Raw genomic sequence first — 15,879 nt, 5'->3', positions numbered from 1 at the left:
AAGAATAATGGATTGCTACTCTTCATACATTTTTGACCATTGGCTCAGATTTGAATTCGTACTGGCCATCTGAGCATCTCTGCCAGGCCACCCTATGTCTAGAGACTGTAGATTTAGAGAGTTTATAAACATTGTCAGTTCATCAATAAAGTGTGCTCGCTTCGGCAGCACATATACTAAAATTGGAACGATACAGAGAAGATTAGCATGGCCCCTGCGCAAGGATGACACGCAAATTCGTGAAGCGTTCCATATTTTTAACAGCTTTTAGGAGAGAAATCTTTTTTGTTTTCAAGACTAATTGAAAAAATAAAGCAGGTCCCAGTGCTGTCCCCGTAATATGTATTTTTCAATTAGTCTCTCCTCAACATTTTTAATGTATTTGCTTTGCAGTAAAGAAGGTGCGCTCTATGTTCAGCTGCATTTAGCAAGGAAGCCTGCAGGACTTCTGGGACTTTTCTTTCTCTTTTTTAGCCTCACTGTCATTATTCTTCACCACCCCCAAATCTATACTGCTGCAGTGTTGTGTTGCTTTGTGGGAAGCAGGACAAAGAGAAGGGCAGGGCCTATGCAAATGAAGGCCTCAGGGATGTCTGGGAGTGCCTTTTTAGCAGTATTGTTAAAGTCCACCTTGCAACCGGATTGGTCGGGTAAGCTGAAAAACACCATGCCAGATTGGGCACCAGGTCTCTAGGCGCTTGGAGGACATATTGGGTCTACATCCCTCAGTTTCTGAGGTCCAAGAAATGTTCACCCTCTACCCTAATAGAGAGGTCTTGGCCGATCGTGGCTGATCGTGGCTGAGAGGGGAAGAAGGTAGCAGTGCAAGATGCTTATGGTCCTTCTCATATAATGGACCAACTTTCTCTCTCTCCTTACCTGTGGTTCTGCCTGGCTACTGGGGCTACCAGTTGTAAGCCTGCAGCCCACAGGGAGTTGGTTTGTTCCTCTCACACATGTAAATGGGTAAGCATTCAAGTGCACACACCTGCCTACGTCCACAGACCCTCGCGCACACACACTTTTGTCAACAAGCTTTTTCGCAATTAAGAGTATCAGGGACCCATGTTGAAATACAAAAGCAGCACACCACGTGACGGCCATCACATAGAGTCCAGCAGCAAATGGGAAACATTTAACTAGCTGTGGTCCTATTACTTGCGCTCTACCGTGGAACAACTGCTGGATGAGTCCTGCTGGAGAATATTGAACCTACAACAAGTCTGAGGTAAATAAAAATTCCACAGGAATATAATCAAACAGGGACCTACAACCCTTCCGAGCCAGATAGGAGTCGAACCTACAATCTTCTGATCTGTAGTCAGACGCGTTATCCATTGCACCACTGGCCCTATGTAGACTTACGCATCCTTTTGTCCTTAAGTGGGCTAGAAAGTGTGTGTATGTGTGTGTGAAGGCACAAGGAAACCCATCTGACCTCCTGGAAGTCTGTTCTGTGAGGTTTTCCCAAGTTTTACAAAGGACTTTAGGAGAAGGAAGCACCTAAAAGCTAGGCGAAATGGTCCTAGATCCAAGGAAATCTTTTAGATCAGGCTCAGTTTCTTAAATAGTTTGCATTAACATAATCAGTTCCAGGTCTGTGTGGGGCTGAGCTTGGGAACTCCTTAGTAAGTAGGCGTTTACAACAATAAGGGGTTTAATATTACAACACAGGTGAACATTCAGACACATTATCATAAGCTCACCTTGTCCAGGGACCCAAGCATGCTGCCTTTCCACTCTCAGAGCCCTTCACCTAACCTACTGTTCAGCTGTTTCACCTTTAATATCACTGTTCCACAGGCAGCGTGACGTCACAATGCTCCTTGTCTGTAGCCCGAACCAGGAGCCTTTGCAAACCTGGTATAATCTACATACTTACGGTGTGTTTAGTCTTGGACCACAAATGCAGTGAAGAATAATGGATTGCTACTCTTCATACATTTTTGACCATTGGCTCAGATTTGAATGCGTACTGGCCATCTGAGCATCTCTGCCAGGACACCCTATGTCTAGAGACTGTAGATTTAGAGAGTTTATAAACATTGTCAGTTCATCAATAAAGTGTGCTCGCTTCGGCAGCACATATACTAAAATTGGAACGATACAGAGAAGATTAGCATGGCCCCTGCGCAAGGATGACACGCAAATTCGTGAAGCGTTCCATATTTTTAACAGCTTTTAGGAGAGAAATCTTTTTTGTTTTCAAGACTAATTGAAAAAATAAAGCAGGTCCCAGTGCTGTCCCCGTAATATGTATTTTTCAATTAGTCTCTCCTCAACATTTTTAATGTATTTGCTTTGCAGTAAAGAAGGTGCGCTCTATGTTCAGCTGCATTTAGCAAGGAAGCCTGCAGGACTTCTGGGACTTTTCTTTCTCTTTTTTAGCCTCACTGTCATTATTCTTCACCACCCCCAAATCTATACTGCTGCAGTGTTGTGTTGCTTTGTGGGAAGCAGGACAAAGAGAAGGGCAGGGCCTATGCAAATGAAGGCCTCAGGGATGTCTGGGAGTGCCTTTTTAGCAGTATTGTTAAAGTCCACCTTGCAACCGGATTGGTCGGGTAAGCTGAAAAACACCATGCCAGATTGGGCACCAGGTCTCTAGGCGCTTGGAGGACATATTGGGTCTACATCCCTCAGTTTCTGAGGTCCAAGAAATGTTCACCCTCTACCCTAATAGAGAGGTCTTGGCCGATCGTGGCTGAGAGGGGAAGAAGGTAGCAGTGCAAGATGCTTATGGTCCTTCTCTAATAATGGACCAACTTTCTCTCTCTCCTTACCTGTGGTTCTGCCTGGCTACTGGGGCTACCAGTTGTAAGCCTGCAGCCCACAGGGAGTTGGTTTGTTCCTCTCACACATGTAAATGGGTAAGCATTCAAGTGCACACACCTGCCTACGTCCACAGACCCTCGCGCACACACACTTTTGTCAACAAGCTTTTTCGCAATTAAGAGTATCAGGGACCCATGTTGAAATACAAAAGCAGCACACCACGTGACGGCCATCACATAGAGTCCAGCAGCAAATGGGAAACGTTTAACTAGCTGTGGTCCTATTACTTGCGCTCTACCGTGGAACAACTGCTGGATGAGTCCTGCTGGAGAATATTGAACATACAACAAGTCTGAGGTAAATAAAAATTCCACAGGAATATAATCAAACAGGGACCTACAACCCTTCCGAGCCAGATAGGAGTCGAACCTACAATCACCTGATCCGTAGTCAGACGCGTTATCCATTGCGCCACTGGCCCTATGTAGACTTACGCATCCTTTTGTCCTTAAGTGGGCTAGAAAGTGTGTGTATGTGTGTGTGAAGGCACAAGGAAACCCATCTGACCTCCTGGAAGTCTGTTCTGTGAGGTTTTCCCAAGTTTTACAAAGGACTTTAGGAGAAGGAAGCACCTAAAAGCTAGGCGAAATGGTCCTAGATCCAAGGAAATCTTTTAGATCAGGCTCAGTTTCTTAAATAGTTTGCATTAACATAATCAGTTCCAGGTCTGTGTGGGGCTGAGCTTGGGAACTCCTTAGTAAGTAGGCGTTTACAACAATAAGGGGTTTAATATTACAACACAGGTGAACATTCAGACACATTATCATAAGCTCACCTTGTCCAGGGACTCAAGCATGCTGCCTTTCCACTCTCAGAGCCCTTCACCTAACCTACTGTTCAGCTGTTTCACCTTTAATATCACTGTTCCACAGGCAGCGTGACGTCACAATGCTCCTTGTCTGTAGCCCGAACCAGGAGCCTTTGCAAACCTGGTATAATCTACATACTTACGGTGTGTTTAGTCTTGGACCACAAATGCAGTGAAGAATAATGGATTGCTACTCTTCATACATTTTTGACCATTGGCTCAGATTTGAATGCGTACTGGCCATCTGAGCATCTCTGCCAGGCCACCCTATGTCTAGAGACTGTAGATTTAGAGAGTTTATAAACATTGTCAGTTCATCAATAAAGTGTGCTCGCTTCGACAGCACATATACTAAAATTGGAACGATACAGAGAAGATTAGCATGGCCCCTGCGCAAGGATGACACGCAAATTCGTGAAGCGTTCCATATTTTTAACAGCTTTTAGGAGAGAAATCTTTTTTGTTTTCAAGACTAATTGAAAAAATAAAGCAGGTCCCAGTGCTGTCCCCGTAATATGTATTTTTCAATTAGTCTCTCCTCAACATTTTTAATGTATTTGCTTTGCAGTAAAGAAGGTGCGCTCTATGTTCAGCTGCATTTAGCAAGGAAGCCTGCAGGACTTCTGGGACTTTTCTTTCTCTTTTTTAGCCTCACTGTCATTATTCTTCACCACCCCCAAATCTATACTGCTGCAGTGTTGTGTTGCTTTGTGGGAAGCAGGACAAAGAGAAGGGCAGGGCCTATGCAAATGAAGGCCTCAGGGATGTCTGGGAGTGCCTTTTTAGCAGTATTGTTAAAGTCCACCTTGCAACCGGATTTGTCGGGTAAGCTGAAAAACACCATGCCAGATTGGGCACCAGGTCTCTAGGCGCTTGGAGGACATATTGGGTCTACATCCCTCAGTTTCTGAGGTCCAAGAAATGTTCACCCTCTACCCTAATAGAGAGGTCTTGGCCGATCGTGGCTGAGAAGGGAAGAAGGTTGCAGCGCAAGATGCTTATGGTCCTTCTCTAATAATGGACCAACTTTCTCTCTCTCCTTACCTGTGGTTCTGCCTGGCTACTGGGGCTACCAGTTGTAAGCCTGCAGCCCACAGGGAGTTGGTTTGTTCCTCCCACACATGTAAATGGGTAAGCATTCAAGTGCACACACCTGCCTACGTCCACAGACCCTCGCGCACACACACTTTTGTCAACAAGCTTTTTCGCAATTAAGAGTATCAGGGACCCATGTTGAAATACAAAAGCAGCACACCACGTGACGGCCATCACATAGAGTCCAGCAGCAAATGGGAAACGTTTAACTAGCTGTGGTCCTATTACTTGCGCTCTACCGTGGAACAACTGCTGGATGAGTCCTGCTGGAGAATATTGAACCTACAACAAGTCTGAGGTAAATAAAAATTCCACAGGAATATAATCAAACAGGGACCTACAACCCTTCCGAGCCAGATAGGAGTCGAACCTACAATCTTCTGATCCGTAGTCAGACGCGTTATCCATTGCGCCACTGGCCCTATGTAAACTTACGCATCCTTTTGTCCTTAAGTGGGCTAGAAAGTGTGTGTATGTGTGTGTGAAGGCACAAGGAAACCCATCTGACCTCCTGGAAGTCTGTTCTGTGAGGTTTTCCCAAGTTTTACAAAGGACTTTAGGAGAAGGAAGCACCTAAAAGCTAGGCGAAATGGTCCTAGATCCAAGGAAATCTTTTAGATCAGGCTCAGTTTCTTAAATAGTTTGCATTAACATAATCAGTTCCAGGTCTGTGTGGGGCTGAGTTTGGGAACTCCTTAGTAAGTAGGCGTTTACAACAATAAGGGGTTTAATATTACAACACAGGTGAACATTCAGACACATTATCATAAGCTCACCTTGTACAGGGACCCAAGCATGCTGCCTTTCCACTCTCAGAGCCCTTCACCTAACCTACTGTGCAGCTGTTTCACCTTTAATATCACTGTTCCACAGGCAGCGTGACGTCACAATGCTCCTTGTCTGTAGCCCGAACCAGGAGCCTTTGCAAACCTGGTATAATCTACATACTTACGGTGTGTTTAGTCTTGGACCACAAATGCAGTGAAGAATAATGGATTGCTACTCTTCATACATTTTTGACCATTGGTTCAGATTTGAATGCGTACTGGCCATCTGAGCATCTCTGCCAGGCCACCCTATGTCTAGAGACTGTAGATTTAGAGAGTTTATAAACATTGTCAGTTTATCAATAAAGTGTGCTCGCTTCGGCAGCACATATACTAAAATTGGAACGATACAGAGAAGATTAGCATGGCCCCTGCGCAAGGATGACACGCAAATTCGTGAAGCGTTCCATATTTTTAACAGCTTTCAGGAGAGAAATCTTTTTTGTTTTCAAGACTAATTGAAAAAATAAAGCAGGTCCCAGTGCTGTCCCCGTAATATGTATTTTTCAATTAGTCTCTCCTCAACATTTTTAATGTATTTGCTTTGCAGTAAAGAAGGTGCGCTCTATGTTCAGCTGCATTTAGCAAGGAAGCCTGCAGGACTTCTGGGACTTTTCTTTCTCTTTTTTAGCCTCACTGTCATTATTCTTCACCACCCCCAAATCTATACTGCTGCAGTGTTGTGTTGCTTTGTGGGAAGCAGGACAAAGAGAAGGGCAGGGCCTATGCAAATGAAGGCCTCAGGGATGTCTGGGAGTGCCTTTTTAGCAGTATTGTTAAAGTCCACCTTGCAACCGGATTTGTCGGGTAAGCTGAAAAACACCATGCCAGATTGGGCACCAGGTCTCTAGGCGCTTGGAGGACATATTGGGTCTACATCCCTCAGTTTCTGAGGTCCAAGAAATGTTCACCCTCTACCCTAATAGAGAGGTCTTGGCCGATCGTGGCTGAGAAGGGAAGAAGGTTGCAGCGCAAGATGCTTATGGTCCTTCTCTAATAATGGACCAACTTTCTCTCTCTCCTTACCTGTGGTTCTGCCTGGCTACTGGGGCTACCAGTTGTAAGCCTGCAGCCCACAGGGAGTTGGTTTGTTCCTCCCACACATGTAAATGGGTAAGCATTCAAGTGCACACACCTGCCTACGTCCACAGACCCTCGCGCACACACACTTTTGTCAACAAGCTTTTTCGCAATTAAGAGTATCAGGGACCCATGTTGAAATACAAAAGCAGCACACCACGTGACGGCCATCACATAGAGTCCAGCAGCAAATGGGAAACGTTTAACTAGCTGTGGTCCTATTACTTGCGCTCTACCGTGGAACAACTGCTGGATGAGTCCTGCTGGAGAATATTGAACCTACAACAAGTCTGAGGTAAATAAAAATTCCACAGGAATATAATCAAACAGGGACCTACAACCCTTCCGAGCCAGATAGGAGTCGAACCTACAATCTTCTGATCCGTAGTCAGACGCGTTATCCATTGCGCCACTGGCCCTATGTAAACTTACGCATCCTTTTGTCCTTAAGTGGGCTAGAAAGTGTGTGTATGTGTGTGTGAAGGCACAAGGAAACCCATCTGACCTCCTGGAAGTCTGTTCTGTGAGGTTTTCCCAAGTTTTACAAAGGACTTTAGGAGAAGGAAGCACCTAAAAGCTAGGCGAAATGGTCCTAGATCCAAGGAAATCTTTTAGATCAGGCTCAGTTTCTTAAATAGTTTGCATTAACATAATCAGTTCCAGGTCTGTGTGGGGCTGAGTTTGGGAACTCCTTAGTAAGTAGGCGTTTACAACAATAAGGGGTTTAATATTACAACACAGGTGAACATTCAGACACATTATCATAAGCTCACCTTGTACAGGGACCCAAGCATGCTGCCTTTCCACTCTCAGAGCCCTTCACCTAACCTACTGTGCAGCTGTTTCACCTTTAATATCACTGTTCCACAGGCAGCGTGACGTCACAATGCTCCTTGTCTGTAGCCCGAACCAGGAGCCTTTGCAAACCTGGTATAATCTACATACTTACGGTGTGTTTAGTCTTGGACCACAAATGCAGTGAAGAATAATGGATTGCTACTCTTCATACATTTTTGACCATTGGCTCAGATTTGAATGCGTACTGGCCATCTGAGCATCTCTGCCAGGCCACCCTATGTCTAGAGACTGTAGATTTAGAGAGTTTATAAACATTGTCAGTTCATCAATAAAGTGTGCTCGCTTCGGCAGCACATATACTAAAATTGGAACGATACAGAGAAGATTAGCATGGCCCCTGCGCAAGGATGACACGCAAATTCGTGAAGCGTTCCATATTTTTAACAGCTTTTAGGAGAGAAATCTTTTTTGTTTTCAAGACTAATTGAAAAAATAAAGCAGGTCCCAGTGCTGTCCCCGTAATATGTATTTTTCAATTAGTCTCTCCTCAACATTTTTAATGTATTTGCTTTGCAGTAAAGAAGGTGCGCTCTATGTTCAGCTGCATTTAGCAAGGAAGCCTGCAGGACTTCTGGGACTTTTCTTTCTCTTTTTTAGCCTCACTGTCATTATTCTTCACCACCCCCAAATCTATACTGCTGCAGTGTTGTGTTGCTTTGTGGGAAGCAGGACAAAGAGAAGGGCAGGGCCTATGCAAATGAAGGCCTCAGGGATGTCTGGGAGTGCCTTTTTAGCAGTATTGTTAAAGTCCACCTTGCAACCGGATTGGTCGGGTAAGCTGAAAAACACCATGCCAGATTGGGCACCAGGTCTCTAGGCGCTTGGAGGACATATTGGGTCTACATCCCTCAGTTTCTGAGGTCCAAGAAATGTTCACCCTCTACCCTAATAGAGAGGTCTTGGCCGATCGTGGCTGAGAAGGGAAGAAGGTTGCAGCGCAAGATGCTTATGGTCCTTCTCTAATAATGGACCAACTTTCTCTCTCTCCTTACCTGTGGTTCTGCCTGGCTACTGGGGCTACCAGTTGTAAGCCTGCAGCCCACAGGGAGTTGGTTTGTTCCTCTCACACATGTAAATGGGTAAGCATTCAAGTGCACACACCTGCCTACGTCCACAGACCCTCGCGCACACACACTTTTGTCAACAAGCTTTTTCGCAATTAAGAGTATCAGGGACCCATGTTGAAATACAAAAGCAGCACACCACGTGACGGCCATCACATAGAGTCCAGCAGCAAATGGGAAACGTTTAACTAGCTGTGGTCCTATTACTTGCGCTCTACCGTGGAACAACTGCTGGATGAGTCCTGCTGGAGAATATTGAACCTACAACAAGTCTGAGGTAAATAAAAATTCCACAGGAATATAATCAAACAGGGACCTACAACCCTTCCGAGCCAGATAGGAGTCGAACCTACAATCTTCTGATCCGTAGTCAGACGCGTTATCCATTGCGCCACTGGCCCTATGTAGACTTATGCATCCTTTTGTCCTTAAGTGGGCTAGAAAGTGTGTGTATGTGTGTGTGAAGGCACAAGGAAACCCATCTGACCTCCTGGAAGTCTGTTCTGTGAGGTTTTCCCAAGTTTTACAAAGGACTTTAGGAGAAGGAAGCACCTAAAAGCTAGGCGAAATGGTCCTAGATCCAAGGAAATCTTTTAGATCAGGCTCAGTTTCTTAAATAGTTTGCATTAACATAATCAGTTCCAGGTCTGTGTGGGGCTGAGCTTGGGAACTCCTTAGTAAGTAGGCGTTTACAACAATAAGGGGTTTAATATTACAACACAGGTGAACATTCAGACACATTATCATAAGCTCACCTTGTCCAGGGACCCAAGCATGCTGCCTTTCCACTCTCAGAGCCCTTCACCTAACCTACTGTGCAGCTGTTTCACCTTTAATATCACTGTTCCACAGGCAGCGTGACGTCACAATGCTCCTTGTCTGTAGCCCGAACCAGGAGCCTTTGCAAACCTGGTATAATCTACATACTTACGGTGTGTTTAGTCTTGGACCACAAATGCAGTGAAGAATAATGGATTGCTACTCTTCATACATTTTTGACCATTGGCTCAGATTTGAATGCGTACTGGCCATCTGAGCATCTCTGCCAGGCCACCCTATGTCTAGAGACTGTAGATTTAGAGAGTTTATAAACATTGTCAGTTCATCAATAAAGTGTGCTCGCTTCGGCAGCACATATACTAAAATTGGAACGATACAGAGAAGATTAGCATGGCCCCTGCGCAAGGATGACACGCAAATTCGTGAAGCGTTCCATATTTTTAACAGCTTTTAGGAGAGAAATCTTTTTTGTTTTCAAGACTAATTGAAAAAATAAAGCAGGTCCCAGTGCTGTCCCCGTAATATGTATTTTTCAATTAGTCTCTCCTCAACATTTTTAATGTATTTGCTTTGCAGTAAAGAAGGTGCGCTCTATGTTCAGCTGCATTTAGCAAGGAAGCCTGCAGGACTTCTGGGACTTTTCTTTCTCTTTTTTAGCCTCACTGTCATTATTCTTCACCACCCCCAAATCTATACTGCTGCAGTGTTGTGTTGCTTTGTGGGAAGCAGGACAAAGAGAAGGGCAGGGCCTATGCAAATGAAGGCCTCAGGGATGTCTGGGAGTGCCTTTTTAGCAGTATTGTTAAAGTCCACCTTGCAACCGGATTGGTCGGGTAAGCTGAAAAACACCATGCCAGATTGGGCACCAGGTCTCTAGGCGCTTGGAGGACATATTGGGTCTACATCCCTCAGTTTCTGAGGTCCAAGAAATGTTCACCCTCTACCCTAATAGAGAGGTCTTGGCCGATCGTGGCTGAGAAGGGAAGAAGGTTGCAGCGCAAGATGCTTATGGTCCTTCTCTAATAATGGACCAACTTTCTCTCTCTCCTTACCTGTGGTTCTGCCTGGCTACTGGGGCTACCAGTTGTAAGCCTGCAGCCCACAGGGAGTTGGTTTGTTCCTCTCACACATGTAAATGGGTAAGCATTCAAGTGCACACACCTGCCTACGTCCACAGACCCTCGCGCACACACACTTTTGTCAACAAGCTTTTTCGCAATTAAGAGTATCAGGGACCCATGTTGAAATACAAAAGCAGCACACCACGTGACGGCCATCACATAGAGTCCAGCAGCAAATGGGAAACGTTTAACTAGCTGTGGTCCTATTACTTGCGCTCTACCGTGGAACAACTGCTGGATGAGTCCTGCTGGAGAATATTGAACCTACAACAAGTCTGAGGTAAATAAAAATTCCACAGGAATATAATCAAACAGGGACCTACAACCCTTCCGAGCCAGATAGGAGTCGAACCTACAATCTTCTGATCCGTAGTCAGACGCGTTATCCATTGCGCCACTGGCCCTATGTAGACTTACGCATCCTTTTGTCCTTAAGTGGGCTAGAAAGTGTGTGTATGTGTGTGTGAAGGCACAAGGAAACCCATCTGACCTCCTGGAAGTCTGTTCTGTGAGGTTTTCCCAAGTTTTACAAAGGACTTTAGGAGAAGGAAGCACCTAAAAGCTAGGCGAAATGGTCCTAGATCCAAGGAAATCTTTTAGATCAGGCTCAGTTTCTTAAATAGTTTGCATTAACATAATCAGTTCCAGGTCTGTGTGGGGCTGAGCTTGGGAACTCCTTAGTAAGTAGGCATTTACAACAATAAGGGGTTTAATATTACAACACAGGTGAACATTCAGACACATTATCATAAGCTCACCTTGTCCAGGGACCCAAGCATGCTGCCTTTCCACTCTCAGAGCCCTTCACCTAACCTACTGTGCAGCTGTTTCACCTTTAATATCACTGTTCCACAGGCAGCGTGACGTCACAATGCTCCTTGTCTGTAGCCCGAACCAGGAGCCTTTGCAAACCTGGTATAATCTACATACTTACGGTGTGTTTAGTCTTGGACCACAAATGCAGTGAAGAATAATGGATTGCTACTCTTCATACATTTTTGACCATTGGCTCAGATTTGAATGCGTACTGGCCATCTGAGCATCTCTGCCAGGCCACCCTATGTCTAGAGACTAGAGATTTAGAGAGTTTATAAACATTGTCAGTTGATCAATAAAGTGTGGTCGCTTCGGCAGCACATATACTAAAATTGGAACGATACAGAGAAGATTAGCATGGCCCCTGCGCAAGGATGACACGCAAATTCGTGAAGCGTTCCATGTTTTTAACAGCTTTTAGGAGAGAAATCTTTTTTGTTTTCAAGACTAATTGAAAAAATAAAGCAGGTCCCAGTGCTGTCCCTGTAATATGTATTTTTCAATTAGTCTCTCCTCAACATTTTTAATGTATTTGCTTTGCAGTAAAGAAGGTGCGCTCTATGTTCAGCTGCATTTAGCAAGGAAGCCTGCAGGACTTCTGGGACTTTTCTTTCTCTTTTTTAGCCTCACTGTCATTATTCTTCACCACCCTCAAATCTATACTGCTGCAGTGTTGTGTTGCTTTGTGGGAAGCAGGACAAAGAGAAGGGCAGGGCCTATGCAAATGAAGGCCTCAGGGATGTCTGGGAGTGCCTTTTTAGCAGTATTGTTAAAGTCCACCTTGCAACCGGATTGGTCGGGTAAGCTGAAAAACACCATGCCAGATTGGGCACCAGGTCTCTAGGCGCTTGGAGGACATATTGGGTCTACATCCCTCAGTTTCTGAGGTCCAAGAAATGTTCACCCTCTACCCTAATAGAGAGGTCTTGGCCGATCGTGGCTGAGAAGGGAAGACGGTTGCAGCGCAAGATGCTTATGGTCCTTCTCTAATAATGGACCAACTTTCTCTCTCTCCTTACCTGTGGTTCTGCCTGGCTACTGGGGCTACCAGTTGTAAGCCTGCAGCCCACAGGGAGTTGGTTTGTTCCTCTCACACATGTAAATGGGTAAGCATTCAAGTGCACACACCTGCCTACGTCCACAGACCCTCGCGCACACACACTTTTGTCAACAAGCTTTTTCGCAATTAAGAGTATCAGGGACCCATGTTGAAATACAAAAGCAGCACACCACGTGACGGCCATCACATAGAGTCCAGCAGCAAATGGGAAACGTTTAACTAGCTGTGGTCCTATTACTTGCGCTCTACCGTGGAACAACTGCTGGATGAGTCCTGCTGGAGAATATTGAACCTACAACAAGTCTGAGGTAAATAAAAATTCCACAGGAATATAATCAAACAGGGACCTACAACCCTTCCGAGCCAGATAGGAGTCGAACCTACAATCTTCTGATCCGTAGTCAGACGCGTTATCCATTGCGCCACTGGCCCTATGTAGACTTACGCATCCTTTTGTCCTTAAGTGGGCTAGAAAGTGTGTGTATGTGTGTGTGAAGGCACAAGGAAACCCATCTGACCTCCTGGAAGTCTGTTCTGTGAGGTTTTCCCAAGTTTTACAAAGGACTTTAGGAGAAGGAAGCACCTAAAAGCTAGGCGAAATGGTCCTAGATCCAAGGAAATCTTTTAGATCAGGCTCAGTTTCTTAAATAGTTTGCATTAACATAATCAGTTCCAGGTCTGTGTGGGGCTGAGCTTGGGAACTCCTTAGTAAGTAGGCGTTTACAACAATAAGGGGTTTAATATTACAACACAGGTGAACATTCAGACACATTATCATAAGCTCACCTTGTCCAGGGACCCAAGCATGCTGCCTTTCCACTCTCAGAGCCCTTCACCTAACCTACTGTGCAGCTGTTTCACCTTTAATATCACTGTTCCACAGGCAGCGTGACGTCACAATGCTCCTTGTCTGTAGCCCGAACCAGGAGCCTTTGCAAACCTGGTATAATCTACATACTTACGGTGTGTTTAGTCTTGGACCACAAATGCAGTGAAGAATAATGGATTGCTACTCTTCATACATTGTTGACCATTGGCTCAGATTTGAATGCGTACTGGCCATCTGAGCATCTCTGCCAGGCCACCCTATGTCTAGAGACTGTAGATTTAGAGAGTTTATAAACATTGTCAGTTCATCAATAAAGTGTGGTCGCTTCGGCAGCACATATACTAAAATTGGAACGATACAGAGAAGATTAGCATGGCCCCTGCGCAAGGATGACACGCAAATTCGTGAAGCGTTCCATATTTTTAACAGCTTTTAGGAGAGAAATCTTTTTTGTTTTCAAGACTAATTGAAAAAATAAAGCAGGTCCCAGTGCTGTCCCCGTAATATGTATTTTTCAATTAGTCTCTCCTCAACATTTTTAATGTATTTGCTTTGCAGTAAAGAAGGTGCGCTCTATGTTCAGCTGCATTTAGCAAGGAAGCCTGCAGGACTTCTGGGACTTTTCTTTCTCTTTTTTAGCCTCACTGTCATTATTCTTCACCACCCCCAAATCTATACTGCTGCAGTGTTGTGTTGCTTTGTGGGAAGCAGGACAAAGAGAAGGGCAGGGCCTATGCAAATGAAGGCCTCAGGGATGTCTGGGAGTGCCTTTTTAGCAGTATTGTTAAAGTCCACCTTGCAACCGGATTGGTCGGGTAAGCTGAAAAACACCATGCCAGATTGGGCACCAGGTCTCTAGGCGCTTGGAGGACATATTGGGTCTACATCCCTCAGTTTCTGAGGTCCAAGAAATGTTCACCCTCTACCCTAATAGAGAGGTCTTGGCCGATCGTGGCTGAGAAGGGAAGAAGGTTGCAGCGCAAGATGCTTATGGTCCTTCTCTAATAATGGACCAACTTTCTCTCTCTCCTTACCTGTGGTTCTGCCTGGCTACTGGGGCTACCAGTTGTAAGCCTGCAGCCCACAGGGAGTTGGTTTGTTCCTCTCACACATGTAAATGGGTAAGCATTCAAGTGCACACACCTGCCTACGTCCACAGACCCTCGCGCACACACACTTTTGTCAACAAGCTTTTTCGCAATTAAGAGTATCAGGGACCCATGTTGAAATACAAAAGCAGCACACCACGTGACGGCCATCACATAGAGTCCAGCAGCAAATGGGAAACGTTTAACTAGCTGTGGTCCTATTACTTGCGCTCTACCGTGGAACAACTGCTGGATGAGTCCTGCTGGAGAATATTGAACCTACAACAAGTCTGAGGTAAATAAAAATTCCACAGGAATATAATCAAACAGGGACCTACAACCCTTCCGAGCCAGATAGGAGTCGAACCTACAATCACCTGATCCGTAGTCAGACGCGTTATCCATTGCGCCACTGGCCCTATGTAGACTTACGCATCCTTTTGTCCTTAAGTGGGCTAGAAAGTGTGTGTATGTGTGTGTGAAGGCACAAGGAAACCCATCTGACCTCCTGGAAGTCTGTTCTGTGAGGTTTTCCCAAGTTTTACAAAGGACTTTAGGAGAAGGAAGCACCTAAAAGCTAGGCGAAATGGTCCTAGATCCAAGGAAATCTTTTAGATCAGGCTCAGTTTCTTAAATAGTTTGCATTAACATAATCAGTTCCAGGTCTGTGTGGGGCTGAGCTTGGGAACTCCTTAGTAAGTAGGCGTTTACAACAATAAGGGGTTTAATATTACAACACAGGTGAACATTCAGACACATTATCATAAGCTCACCTTGTCCAGGGACCCAAGCATGCTGCCTTTCCACTCTCAGAGCCCTTCACCTAACCTACTGTTCAGCTGTTTCACCTTTAATATCACTGTTCCACAGGCAGCGTGACGTCACAATGCTCCTTGTCTGTAACCCGAACCAGGAGCCTTTGCAAACCTGGTATAATCTACATACTTACGGTGTGTTTAGTCTTGGACCACAAATGCAGTGAAGAATAATGGATTGCTACTCTTCATACATTTTTGACCATTGGCTCAGATTTGAATGCGTACTGGCCATCTGAGCATCTCTGCCAGGCCACCCTATGTCTAGAGACTGTAGATTTAGAGAGTTTATAAACATTGTCAGTTCATCAATAAAGTGTGCTCGCTTCGGCAGCACATATACTAAAATTGGAACGATACAGAGAAGATTAGCATGGCCCCTGCGCAAGGATGACACGCAAATTCGTGAAGCGTTCCATATTTTTAACAGCTTTTAGGAGAGAAATCTTTTTTGTTTTCAAGACTAATTGAAAAAATAAAGCAGGTCCCAGTGCTGTCCCCGTAATATGTATTTTTCAATTAGTCTCTCCTCAACATTTTTAATGTATTTGCTTTGCAGTAAAGAAGGTGCGCTCTATGTTCAGCTGCATTTAGCAAGGAAGCCTGCAGGACTTCTGGGACTTTTCTTTCTCTTTTTTAGCCTCACTGTCATTATTCTTCACCACCCCCAAATCTATACTGCTGCAGTGTTGTGTTGCTTTGTGGGAAGCAGGACAAAGAGAAGGGCAGGGCCTATGCAAATGAAGGCCTCAGGGATGTCTGGGAGTGCCTTTTTAGCAGTATTGTTAAAGTCCACCTTGCAA

General features: G+C 45.0%; 15 non-coding genes across 15 annotated transcripts; 9 read left to right on the top strand and 6 right to left on the bottom strand.

Annotated features, from left to right (window-relative positions):
• Positions 1–152: 152 nt before the first annotated feature.
• LOC147666915 (U6 spliceosomal RNA) lies at positions 153–259 on the top strand. Its single transcript, XR_015304514.1, has one exon. It is a non-coding gene; the product is annotated as a U6 spliceosomal RNA (small nuclear RNA).
• A 1,020-nt stretch (positions 260–1,279) lies between these two features.
• TRNAC-ACA (transfer RNA cysteine (anticodon ACA)) lies at positions 1,280–1,352 on the bottom strand. Its single transcript has one exon. It is a non-coding gene; the product is annotated as a tRNA-Cys (tRNA).
• A 714-nt stretch (positions 1,353–2,066) lies between these two features.
• LOC147666913 (U6 spliceosomal RNA) lies at positions 2,067–2,173 on the top strand. Its single transcript, XR_015304513.1, has one exon. It is a non-coding gene; the product is annotated as a U6 spliceosomal RNA (small nuclear RNA).
• Positions 2,174–3,970: 1,797 nt separating this feature from the next.
• On the top strand, positions 3,971–4,077 carry LOC147666912 (U6 spliceosomal RNA). The gene has a single exon (XR_015304618.1). It is a non-coding gene; the product is annotated as a U6 spliceosomal RNA (small nuclear RNA).
• A 1,010-nt stretch (positions 4,078–5,087) lies between these two features.
• On the bottom strand, positions 5,088–5,160 carry TRNAR-ACG (transfer RNA arginine (anticodon ACG)). Its single transcript has one exon. It is a non-coding gene; the product is annotated as a tRNA-Arg (tRNA).
• A 714-nt stretch (positions 5,161–5,874) lies between these two features.
• LOC147666910 (U6 spliceosomal RNA) lies at positions 5,875–5,981 on the top strand. The gene has a single exon (XR_015304512.1). It is a non-coding gene; the product is annotated as a U6 spliceosomal RNA (small nuclear RNA).
• A 1,010-nt stretch (positions 5,982–6,991) lies between these two features.
• TRNAR-ACG (transfer RNA arginine (anticodon ACG)) lies at positions 6,992–7,064 on the bottom strand. Its single transcript has one exon. It is a non-coding gene; the product is annotated as a tRNA-Arg (tRNA).
• Positions 7,065–7,778: 714 nt separating this feature from the next.
• LOC147666908 (U6 spliceosomal RNA) lies at positions 7,779–7,885 on the top strand. The gene has a single exon (XR_015304511.1). It is a non-coding gene; the product is annotated as a U6 spliceosomal RNA (small nuclear RNA).
• Positions 7,886–8,895: 1,010 nt separating this feature from the next.
• TRNAR-ACG (transfer RNA arginine (anticodon ACG)) lies at positions 8,896–8,968 on the bottom strand. The gene has a single exon. It is a non-coding gene; the product is annotated as a tRNA-Arg (tRNA).
• A 714-nt stretch (positions 8,969–9,682) lies between these two features.
• LOC147666906 (U6 spliceosomal RNA) lies at positions 9,683–9,789 on the top strand. The gene has a single exon (XR_015304510.1). It is a non-coding gene; the product is annotated as a U6 spliceosomal RNA (small nuclear RNA).
• A 1,010-nt stretch (positions 9,790–10,799) lies between these two features.
• Positions 10,800–10,872, bottom strand: TRNAR-ACG (transfer RNA arginine (anticodon ACG)). The gene has a single exon. It is a non-coding gene; the product is annotated as a tRNA-Arg (tRNA).
• Positions 10,873–11,586: 714 nt separating this feature from the next.
• Positions 11,587–11,693, top strand: LOC147666904 (U6 spliceosomal RNA). The gene has a single exon (XR_015304677.1). It is a non-coding gene; the product is annotated as a U6 spliceosomal RNA (small nuclear RNA).
• Positions 11,694–12,703: 1,010 nt separating this feature from the next.
• On the bottom strand, positions 12,704–12,776 carry TRNAR-ACG (transfer RNA arginine (anticodon ACG)). The gene has a single exon. It is a non-coding gene; the product is annotated as a tRNA-Arg (tRNA).
• Positions 12,777–13,490: 714 nt separating this feature from the next.
• LOC147666902 (U6 spliceosomal RNA) lies at positions 13,491–13,597 on the top strand. The gene has a single exon (XR_015304660.1). It is a non-coding gene; the product is annotated as a U6 spliceosomal RNA (small nuclear RNA).
• Positions 13,598–15,394: 1,797 nt separating this feature from the next.
• On the top strand, positions 15,395–15,501 carry LOC147666901 (U6 spliceosomal RNA). The gene has a single exon (XR_015304509.1). It is a non-coding gene; the product is annotated as a U6 spliceosomal RNA (small nuclear RNA).
• Positions 15,502–15,879: the final 378 nt, after the last annotated feature.

This window comes from Lissotriton vulgaris, unplaced genomic scaffold (genome assembly GCF_964263255.1).
Source record: "Lissotriton vulgaris unplaced genomic scaffold, aLisVul1.2 SCAFFOLD_2072, whole genome shotgun sequence".
Taxonomy (NCBI): domain Eukaryota; kingdom Metazoa; phylum Chordata; class Amphibia; order Caudata; family Salamandridae; genus Lissotriton; species Lissotriton vulgaris.
The sequence above is the reverse complement of the archived record's forward strand: the minus strand, read 5'-3'. Positions and strand labels throughout refer to the sequence as shown.